Source organism: Argopecten irradians, chromosome 7 (genome assembly GCF_041381155.1).
Source record: "Argopecten irradians isolate NY chromosome 7, Ai_NY, whole genome shotgun sequence".
NCBI lineage: Eukaryota > Metazoa > Mollusca > Bivalvia > Pectinida > Pectinidae > Argopecten > Argopecten irradians.
This window is the reverse complement of record NC_091140.1, coordinates 27,545,518-27,557,586: the sequence shown is the minus strand read 5'-3', so window position 1 is coordinate 27,557,586 and position 12,069 is coordinate 27,545,518. Positions and strand designations below refer to the sequence as shown.

Below are 12,069 nucleotides of genomic sequence, written 5' to 3'. Positions count from 1 at the left end.
AGATATTATAATTAGATGGGTTTGATGCTTCGATCTCAAAATCCATCAATATTTGCAAGAGTTATGGGAATTCACTTAATTATTAACAAAATTTTCAACTATAAATAACTATTTGTCTCTGGATTAAAATTTGTTTATCATTGATTTTGTTAATGGAAGTTTTTTTTATCACTATTTCACATAATCTATTGAGGAGTCTCTCTGAAATTTCATATGTAGATTACTCTTGGTTCTTATAGTTCTACCTATTGTATTTTGCAAACGATCAGAAAACAACTTAATTGGCCTATTATATAATTAGCAGCCATCTTGAATTTTGACACTTCCTAAAAAAATTTAATGTTCAGAGTATACTTGATACTTATATATAATTTTGCAAATAGAACAAATCCAATGACATCATGGAAAGGAGTCATCTTGAATTTGACATATTGAAGTGTGTTGCTTCTAAGCAGACTTAATGTGAGGTTTTCCTATTTGTTTTAAATATTTCAAGGAAAAAAGAAAAAAACAGGGAAATGTTCCTTCTTCCAAATTTCATAGGTGGGCGCAAAGACCCCTCTGGGATTATGTTGAATGGCGTACATATCTCATTTACAATAACATTTTTAGAAGTTCAGTATATAAATTATGACTTATAATCCAGTTGTGTTTGCTACTTGATTGAACAGAGACTTTGTATAAATAATTAATGATTGAGTTAAGTATCTACATTATATGCTGCATGATTAAAATGTATAAAGACTGATGAGCATTAGATAGGATCTTACAGGTAGAATATAGCAATATAATTCCAGTCTGTGTAATATATATACATTAACATGTCCCAGGAATACCATTATCAACGACCAGGTGATTTTCTTCAAGCGCGGTAATGATTGTTTACATTTGGCAGTAATCGGGGGCCCCTCTCCTACATATCAGGTAAGGAAAGCCCATTTAACACCTAGCTATTGTGGATTTGCAATTGAAATTGGCCAGGTAGTTATTGTTTGTTTATTTTCTATTCTTCATAGGGGGTCAACTTGAAAGCCTAGTGGGGTCTCGGAATTTCTCAGTGGGGGGGTTCTAGAACATGGTATCCCGGTATATAATGCTTATGTTTTCATTTCGAATACCTGTAAAAGTCAACTTGAAAGAGATTACCATCCAAAGTGTTAGTGGATAGATTAATTGGAAAAATCCAACAGCGGCATATATGTAGGTTGTCACACATATGTTAACAAAGATTTTGAATGGAGAACTATAGGGTGTTGATATAGTTTTGTGTACTTGCCTCGGCCGATACAGGGAATTGACACTCTGAGCATATTTATTCTTCCACAGATGAGAGAATCGATTAGATCTTAGCTGATCCTGGATTATAGTTGTCAGACCAGGTGTCAGCTATTTTGTTTTCTTTTAATAAATGGATCTATTTTCAAATTTAATCTGTCTAGAAATTCATTGCCTTACAATATGACATCAGAATTTTTTGTCAGAACATCATTGCTGTGTACTGTTCAAATATAAAGCAGTGAAAGCACATATAATGAAGGGAAATTTAATTTATATTGATAAATATTAATTGATGCCTGTCTAGCTGATGTTAAATTATGCATCAAATATAATTTGATTTTTGACCTGTAATTTATAAAACATGTATTGAAAGTGAGAGTTTTTTTCATCTGTTACTATTAATGTCTTTAATATCTGTAGGTGATTAGTTGTTGTTGGCTTCCTCCCACTAGATTTCCTGAGAACATTATGTAAGGTTGTACTATGTTGTAGGCATTACAGAGGACTCCACATAATCGAATAACGGTTATTCGAATATTTCGGTTATTTGCATAAAATTCTGCGGTCCCGATTTTTTCCTTCTTTATCTTTGTTTTTCAACTCCGTGTATTTGCATAGACTTTTACATGACCTCCGGTTATTTGAATAAAATATTTGGGAAATTCTAAAAATAAAATCGAATATTTTTCAATGTTGCAATATATTTTTAGCGAAATTCGCCGATATATGTTTCAAGATACTTCGCTTTTACTAGAAATCATCCTGGTAACAGATTAACGTTATAGTATGGCTTGTTATTTTATGCATGAATCTGCAAAGGTATTCGACGCTGTTACGATTTACATCAGCAGCGGTTGATCATAACTTTAGTATATTCACTGACTCAAACATCTAATTAAAGCATTTGCATTTTGAAATATGTTTATATATTAACGTAACGTACCTTAGTTCGCGATCGGTTGGAGAAACCATGCTTCCTTACAACAATCGCCATTCATGATGAGTAGTCTCGTTCAACCAGAGTCTTGTTGACTACGACAGACATGTGCGTATCAAGCGTCTCGTTGAACGAGACATAAAAGCATGCAAAGTCGGCGTGCAATGACTACCGCAAGTTTCGTACAGTATGTAAGCTTAGGATACAAAAAGATACTTGCTACGTTGTTTCATTGCTAATTGAATATGCATTAATTTCTGAAATGTTATCAAGCTATTCACCGTATAGATCAAAAATACAGGGAAAATTCTCAAAAACACATTTAGGTCGAGTGAACGCATGGATTCATCACCTGCCGCCATTTTTGAATTCATATACACATGTTAAAACAACACTACTAGTTGATCGGCACTTTGAAGTTTAATCACGATCGTAAGTTCATTTTGCCAGGCAAATGTACGTAAATTTGTTTATTATTTAGGTTCAGAATTGTAGACACAAATCCAATCCTGTTTAGTAGAATCTAATTGCATTTGATATCGATCGTTTAGCTGTTTCTCAAATCTCAATCTGTCATTGTCGATCAAACTTAAACACAATCTAATATGGAATATTTTTGTTATTAAACAATTAAAATCGATTTACAGCTTCGGGGAAAATAATTACTTTATGACTCATTTTTAAGTGTAAAAAATTTACGTATTAACAAAGAAAAAAAAAAAAAAAAACGGAAACGATTCTACCCGAGGGTATTCACATACTTTGTGTGGGTCAAACGGAGGTGCAAAATGTCATCTCCGAGATATCGAATACTCCAATTTGCATATTTTGTTCCCGGAAAATGACATATTCAATCTAAGCGGGAATCCTACTGTAAATAACATTCCTGTGACATACTTCCGAAAGAATTTCGACCCCTCTCTTTTTGTTATTAGATTGCAGCATTTGGCCGATGGTAAGAACTGATTTGGCTCTTGTATGGTGTTGGTTTGATTAGTTTTGCTTGAATTAAAAGCCAGGGTCAATTAGGCGTACCAGTTTTAGATGGGTTTTAAAGGACAACAGGGATACCAACTAGAAAAACCCGGACCTGAGAAGTACTTTAGCGTGACTTCAGACGTGGAGGCTAATAGTAGGATAAGGTAACAAAATGATAAACCATTGCAGCCCTCGCGGCTCTTGATGATATGGCTTTATCCGTCTCGGCAATGCAAAGCAATTGGACATTGTCATTTGTTGGTATGATCCTGCAAATGTCCAACCTTTCCCATTTAGGGACACAACAAACCATATGATGCCAGTATTACTGCTGAAAACAAACAGGAAACACCTTCCATGATGCACCTGGTACCTTTTTTATCACTATGAGATGCCAGTCAAGGCATCTGCATTGCAATAAATTAATCAGATTTAAAGGCCCACTACCTTTCATCAGAGAAAAAGGTTTCTTAAAAACATTAATAACATCAGAAAATGTATAACGATGGCCTAAGATGAGGTTACAACACCAAACAATTGCAAGATTTCATGGCTACTTATTTTGACAAGCCAATATATATTTCCCAAAAATATTTCTATGAATTTCCACGAAGCTACACATTAGCACATCGTGAGGATACAATGTTGGGTTTCTGGGCTGGCATTGAGGTCATGGAAGCTAATCACGGTTACTGTTCTCAGAAAATCAGTGTATATTAAAACACTAAATGGTTACGCCATCTCAGTTTGAAAAAGTCCTATAATTAGGAGTTTCACAATTAGTAATTATGGTCAGGTATAAGTTTCTGTTTTTTGTGTGAACCCTTATGTCCTGTTGTGCTGATTAACATTTTAACACATTTTTTTCTTTATTGAACGACGTCATACAGGTTATAAAAACTGTTAATGACGCATTCACAATACTTGTTTGGATTACAGTTATCGTTTTTCACAGCAAGTAAATATTACCACTCTCTGTTTAAGTAAACTGTATGAACTGGTATAAGTATGAACTATGAAGAAAAAAATGGTATGAGCATTTTTGAATTGATAATATCATTCCTTTTTTGGCAATAATATATACCTTTATTGAATGGATATTAGGATAATAGCACTTTTATTGTCCCCTGAGACAGAAACTATTTCCTGAAACGAAATGATCCTGACATATATGGTACCAACAAAGTGTTGTTATTTTTTCGGCCCAATTCGAAATCCAAGATGGCCGCAGAAAACTCATTTTGAACTTCTTCTCAAGATTTACCAGTGCGTTTTGCTGAAACTTTCCTGAAATGATCCTGACATATGGTCCAGACCAAGTTTTGTTACTTTAAAGTTCTACTGGTCCTATTTGGCTGAAACTTGCCTGAAATGATCCTGACATGGTCCAGACCAAGTTTTGTTACTTTAAAGTTCTACTGGTCCTATTTGGCTGAAACTTGCCTGAAATGATCCTAATATGATATTGATAAAATGTTGTTACATCATGATCTGGTTTCATTTGCGTTTTTTTTCCTCCTTTAGCAAAATATATGTTACAGTTTGTTTTAAGGTCATCTGACCCGGAAGGGTCAGGATGACCTACAGTCGTCATGTTTCGTCCTTTGACGTCTGCCGTGCGTTGTCCGCTGTGTGTTAACTTTACACATTTTGAACTTCTCATGTTCTACTGATGCGATTTGGCTGAAACTTTAATGAAATGATCCTGACAAAGTGTTGTTATTTTTCGGGGTTGATCCGAAATTCAAGGTGGCCTCCACAACCGCCATCTTGAAAACACATTTTGAACTTCTTCTCAAGTTCTACCTGTGCCATTTGGCTGAAACTTGCATGAAATATGATCCTTACCTGGTGCTGACAAAGTGTAGTTAATCTCTGGTTGTCCCAAATTGAAGATGGCTACTATATCTAATTAATTTCCTATATGACTATTGTCAAGGTAGTCAGATGACCGTTAAGGCCCTTGGGCCTCTTGTTATTTTCTACCTAAGAAAACACATGAGAAAAATATGCAAATATAGGTACCCCTTAAATATGGCATTGTACCCACATTTTTGTAACTTAAATATTTATTGTCTGATTTCAAAAAAAAAATTGGTATATTGCTTTACATCAATAAGCTCGGATGAGATTAATAATGGTCAAAATCCATTAATATTTGCAAGAGTTACAGGACTTCAAAATCGGCAAAACAGATAAATCCATGGTTTCCACTCAAAAACTTTAGTATTTGTTGTCATTTGTTGTCCAATTTCAACCAATTTTGGTATATTGCTTTATATCAATGAGATCTTCGATGGGTTTGATACTGATCAAAATCCGTCAATATTTGCAGGAGTTATGGGACTTTTAAATCATTAAAACAGATAAATCCATGGTTTCCACTCATAAACTTTAGTATTTGTTGTCATTTGTTGTCCAATTTCAACCAATTTTGGTATATTGCTTTATATCAATTAGATCTTAGATGGGTTCGATACTGGTCAAAATCCATCAAAATTGGCAAGAGTTACGAGACTTGATAACTACACCTAATTATTAACTATATTTTCAACTGTAAATAGTAGTATTTTGGGATGCTGTGCAGGCAACACATCCACTTCTGTGGAATTCTTGTTTCAGGTAGGGGAGTACAGAAAACTGAAAAACTGACTTGGAACACTGTACTGTATACCTGGTAGTGTTGGGAATCGGTTGTATTTTCATGATCGATTGTCACATCCAAGCAAGTGACTGATGATCGACTAATGATTGATTATGAACTGAAGTTTTATTTTAACCAAATAAATGAGGTAATAAAGGTTTCATTTTATTTATTTTTCTACGAAAACTTAACGTTACTTTCATTTTTGTTTCCGGGAAAATCCTTATGTCATTTGAAAATGAAGATGTATTATTGTCTAAGTGCTACATTTCATTTAAATTGTTTCCACAATAAAAAGCTGGATCAGCCAATGTTACGCTAGCTTCTTTGGTAAGAAATGCCCCTTGTGACTCACTACTCAGACATTTTGTATCCATGTCCATGCAGCATACAAATTTAAATGACTATTCTGATTGGTCATCACATTGAGCTATTCAGCCAATCAGTGCCCTTGTTTCACAAAGCGTTCGGACATAAGCTTTCAGTATCTACATATGAAGCTTTTGATGAGATCGAACATCTTGCTAGATGTCATGAATTTACCAAATTGTTTGTATGTAAATGTTAGTTAGTCAAATTGTGATCCATCAAGATAAACGAAGATTGATTAATTAATTTTTAGGCCAAAACGACTAGACATCGGCAAAATTGATTAATCAGAACAATACTAATATCTGGTAGTTTAATATTGCGAGAAGAAAATGTGCATTCACCTCTTTGATAGTGATTTGCTTGGAGAGGAATTAAAGATCATGTGTTTGTCAATTTCTAACAGTAATATTCTATACAGAGTATTTCACTTGTCGTTATTTCCATTTTCTTTGCATGTGTGCGTGTGTGGGTTGTTTATTTCGGAAAAATTAACTCGTTCACTAATATAGCAAAAGTGAATGCTCACAATAAAGAGCAACCATCTTTTTAATGGAGTAAATTCCATAATAAACCTTGCAATACTGTTTTTGATAGTACTGCATAATTTTAGGCCGTCATCATGAGATGTTGATTATCCCTCTGTCTATCCTTTCATCCGTGGTCCATTATCCTTCTGTCTATCCTTCCATCCGTGGTCCATTATCCTTCTGTCTATCCTTCCATCCGTGGTCCATTATCCCTCTGTCTATCCTTCCATCCGTGGTCCATTATCCTTCTGTCTATCCTTCCATCCGTGGTCCATTATCCTTCTGTCTATCCTTCAATCCGTGGTCCGTTATCCTTCTGTCTATCCTTCCATCCGTGGTCCATTATCCTTCTGTCTATCCTTCCATCCGTGGTCCGTTATCCTTCTGTCTATCCTTCCATCCGTGGTCCATTATCCTTCTGTCTATCCTTCCATCCATGGTCCATTATCCTTCTGTCTATCCTTCCATCCGTGGTCCGTTATCCTTCTGTCTATCCTTCCATCCATGGTCCATTATCCTTCTGTCTATCCTTCCATCCATGGTCCATTATCCTTCTGTCTATCCTTCCATCCGTGGTCCGTAATCCTTCTGTCTATCCTTCCATCCATGGTCCATTATTCTTCTGTCTATCCTTCCATCCGTGGTCCATTATCCTTCTGTCTATCCTTCCATTCGTGGTCCGTTATCCTTCTGTCTATCCTTCCATCCATGGTCCATTATCCTTCTGTCTATCCTTCCATCCGTGGTCCGTTATCCTTCTGTCTATCCTTCCATCCATGGTCCATTATCCCTCTGTCTATCCTTCCATCCGTGGTCCATTATCCTTCTGTCTATCCTGCCATCCGTGGTCCGTTATCCTTCTGTCTATCCTTCCATCCATGGTCCATTATCCCTCTGTCTATCCTTCCATCCGTGGTCCATTATCCCTCTGTCTATCCTTCCATCCGTGGTCCGTTATCCTTCTGTCTATCCTTCCATCCGTGGTCCATTATCCCTCTGTCTATCCTTCCATCCGTGGTCCGTTATCCCTTCTGTCTATCCTTCCATCCGTGGTCCGTTATCCTTCTGTCTATCTTTCCATCCATGGTCCATTATCCCTCTGTCTATCCTTCCATCCGTGGTCCATTATCCCTCTGTCTATCCTTCCATCCGTGGTCCATTATCCTTCTGTCTATCCTTCCATCCGTGGTTCCATTATTCTTCTGTCTATCCTTCCATCCGTGGTCCGTTATCCTTCTGTCTATCCGTTAACAATTCTGGTACTCTCTCTGTAGTTAAAAAGCAACACTCAGACCCCTTTAGTTTGCTGCATTTAGTATTTACAGGAAGGGCATTAAAATTGTACTGTTTGTCCCCAATGTATGATTGTAAAAGGTGACTAAAATTTGGGATCTATCATCTTAGCTCTTATCTTTTCTAACCGGCTCTCTTCTTCCTTCGTTTTCCATTGATACCACTGCAGGTTTTGCTGTTGAATTAAATGCTTGCCTCTGTGTGAGGAAAGCTTTTGGTAATGTCCCCTGGCAGAGACCAGCAGCAGTTTTAGTTTTAGGCTTTCTGCTTAAGTGCTCATCAGCATAATGGCAGTTGGATGACTGGTTTGCCTGTTGTCATTATAATAAGACCAGGTGGGGTGTGTTGTTCGTTATCTATGGAGAGATAGCACTAAAAAGGGCAAGTTCTACTATCACAAGGAGACACAATATGAATATATATTGCAGCCTTCCAAAACATACTGAGGTTCAATCATAAATGTAACACATCGTGCATACATGGGAGGCTATTCTTACATTAGCTTTTACAAGGAAGTCCTTTTCAATTCACCAACCTGAACCAACTCTACTTAAGCTGTTTGTATGGTAAAACTAGCATTTAGTCTGACTATAGATATTAATTATTTAGAAATCTATTTTTTCTTCAATCATTCAGATACATAATGCTAATTACCAGAACAAAGTCACATAAGGGGTATAAAATAACAAGTCTAACCTTAATATAACATGTACAATTATAAAGATAGTGATTTAAATTACAGGGAAAATTAATTAAAGGAAACTTTTTATCAAAGGTAACATCGGGTCACATATGTGTGATGCCGGATGTATTAGTATCTAAGGCTTGTTAATCTCTTCAGAAGGAGTTAAAGGGACAATTATAAAGTTATATTACAAGGTCATTGATTGATAAGATATTATTTAGTTTCCTTAATGATATACCATATTTGCCTCAATAAGTATCCCTATTGGTATCCTCCCCCTTTTTGAGTCCTAAATTTCACTTACCTCAAATTAAATGCAAACAGAAAATATAAAAACAGTGTAGGTTTTTTTGCCATTGATTTATGGGTGTCTTATTTTCTTTTTTTTTTAAATGTAATGGGTATTGGGTCAAATTTGGTAATACTGTATTAGTGCATTTGAAACTTTTTATTTTGTCACATTTAGCTCTTGTAGGCGTATTTTCATTAGCTATATGACTTTGTGTAGAGGATTTTTTTTTTTTTTTTTTTTTTTGCAAAGTCATTGGCCAATTAGCAAATCTTTCAGGTGATTTGAATACAGGTATTATAATTTCAATAGAGCAGGTTTTGTTTCTCTGATAAAGTAGTCCAGTATCAGTTCTCATTGCTGATCTATTTATGTTAAATACCATATTCTATAGATAAAAGGCTCCATATAGATAGTTCACATCTCAGCTGTAAAATTAAATTGATTTTTAAAGTCTTAAGAACAGATTAATGATGTCCTTAGAGAAGTCGATATTTCATTATCTATGTATTACCATATTAGGAAACTACACTAATTTATGTGAATTTTATTGATATATTGGCTGAAGCTTACCTCATTCATCTGAAGGGTAATGGGGGGTGTAATGTTTATGTACTGATATAATGTTACCACCAACCTTTACAGTGTAATGTTTATGTACTGATATAATGTTACCACCAACCTTTACAGTGACAATTCTTGTTTACCTATGCTATTTCTCAGAAAGTTGTGAAGGGATCTTTCTCAACATTTCACATGTAGAAGTTGAGCATATTGCATTTTGGGACCAATATCATCTTGGATTTTGATAGTTTAATGTTTGTTACCGCTATTTCTCAGAAAGTTCAGAAGGGATCTTTCTCAAATTTCACATGTACGTTCCCCTAGGGTCCTAGTTGTGCATATTGCATTTTGGGACCAATCGGTCAACAAGATGGCCGACTGGCGGCCATCTTGGATTTTGATAGTTAAAGTTTGTTACCGCTATTTTTCAGAAAGTTGTGAAGGAATCTTTCTCAACTTTCACATGTAGGTTCCCCTAGGGCCCTAGTTGTGCATATTGCATTTTGGGACCAACAAGATGGCCGACTGGCGGCCATCTTGGATTTTGATAGTTAAAGTTTGTTACCGCTATTTCTCAGAAAGTTGTGAAGGGATCTTTCTCAAATTTCACATGTAGGTTCCCCTAGGGCCCTAGTTGTGCATATTGCATTTTGGGACCAATCTGTCAACAAGATGGCCGACTGGCGGCCATCTTGGATTTTGATAGTTTAAGTTTGTTACCATTTGTTTGCCATTGTGAAGGGATCTTTGTCAAATTTCTCTGTAGGCTCCCCTTTTTGTATCTTCAAAGCTGGGGGGCCAATTTTGATAGTTTAAAGTTTGTTACATTTTTCAGAAAGTTTGTAACACATGTAGGTTACCCCTAGGGTCCCTATTTGATATTGCTTTTGCCAAAATCGGTCAGATGGCCGATTTTTTAATGATAGACTTTTCAGATTGCTGCAGGTAGGTTCCCCTAGGGACTTTAGTTGTTATTTCATTTTGGGACCATTCGGCCAACAAGATCTGGGCGGCATCTAGTAGTTTGTTACCGCTATACCCTGAAAAGTTAAGGGATAAACGTGGGCATTTGCATAAAAATAAAGATTTAGATAGTTAAATTCTTTCTCAAATTTTCATTGTAGGTTCCCCTAGGGCCCAGTTTGGTGCATAATTGCTAGATTTCAAAACAAGAAAATGTTTAGACACAACTCCGCTTAAATGATAACAATTAATGTCGGGTAACAATTTTACTGCAATGAGAAGAATTATTTAAGGTACACTAATCAGATTAATAAAACCTCATTAATTATTTGATCAGCTGTCCCGAGGATAAATTCGCAGGGGACTTGTACCAAGCCTGCGGGAGGTATGGCTATGTTCCAGTATCTGGATATGGCGACGCAACGAAACTGTCAAAGAATTTTAATACTTTATAGGATACAATTAAAATGCTTTGTAACAAAAACAGTTGATTGAACAGTCCAAGACCTAGTTTCATGATCCTATATATATCTTATCCGTGTACTATTGTTACCTATATGGTAATGGCTAGGTTGTCATTCCATATTAAAATATATCTCATGTTAAAACAGAATAAAATAACTATTTATCAAAAATTAAATTAGGGTACTGTTATAACTTAAGTATGTAACCTGTCATATATTTTTTGAATGATAATGTGAGTAATATTGAGGGTTTTAATTATATGCTGACCAAACTTTTCGGTTTAATGTTCTGTAACCGGTCTATATTAACTGGTTGACCGCCCTTTAGTAGGTATCTGTTAACCATCGATCTTTCTTTTATTTAACCTATAATAAGGCTACAAGAATTTGGTGTTTCCTTACTTAATGTAAAAGGGTATAGGTACACTGCTAATCAACCTGTGCCCAGGCCCACTAACGAAGCATTGTTTTATCATTCAGACAATAGAATTATGAAGTCACATAGGACTTATAGTAACCTAGCTGTAATGTCTTAGTGTCTCGGCTGTGGACATTTCTGTCATGTTACCACATTTTGCCCTTTATACATGACAGGTGGACACAAAGATAATGATAACAGAAAATATTATTTTGACCTGAACTATAAAAGTACATTGTTCAATAGAAAATCTGGCTCTACCAAAGAAACTAACAATATGGATTAAATGTACTATATATTGTATGGTTTAGTGATAAATACTCCAGGTAGTATATTCTATTCAAAAGTTTTTAAAACAGAATTCAAATATTTCATTTCAACTTTCAAGTGAAAAAATTGACAAATCATAATTGTGATATATCTTAGATATAACACATACTACAAATACTACTGTATAGATTTGAAAATTTCTTAAATTCAATTATGTATTTGTACAGTTTTTAATAGGATATAAGTAATGCTTAAATGTAGTATTTTACTTTAGTTTGAATATAAATAATCTTGGCCAAACCTATTCAAGGTCACAAGGATAAAACAGAACTTCAATACTGAAATTGAAAATTTTGGCAATCGATAGATTTATCCTCTTGGAATGAA

At 35.3% G+C, this 12,069-nt stretch overlaps 1 protein-coding gene across 2 annotated transcripts in view; it reads left to right on the top strand.

Moving 5' to 3' along the window:
- Nucleotides 1-12,069, top strand: part of LOC138328027 (zinc finger protein GLIS2-like) — a 46,434-nt gene that overhangs the window by 10,296 nt on the left and 24,069 nt on the right. The window contains exon 1 of one of the 2 annotated variants that reach the window (XM_069274604.1): nt 828-924. The exons of the other annotated variant lie outside the window; for it this stretch is intronic. The gene's annotated coding sequence lies outside the window, so the exon portion shown is untranslated. Of the gene's footprint in view, nt 1-827; nt 925-12,069 lie in introns of those variants that run through there. 2 annotated transcript variants of the gene reach the window in all.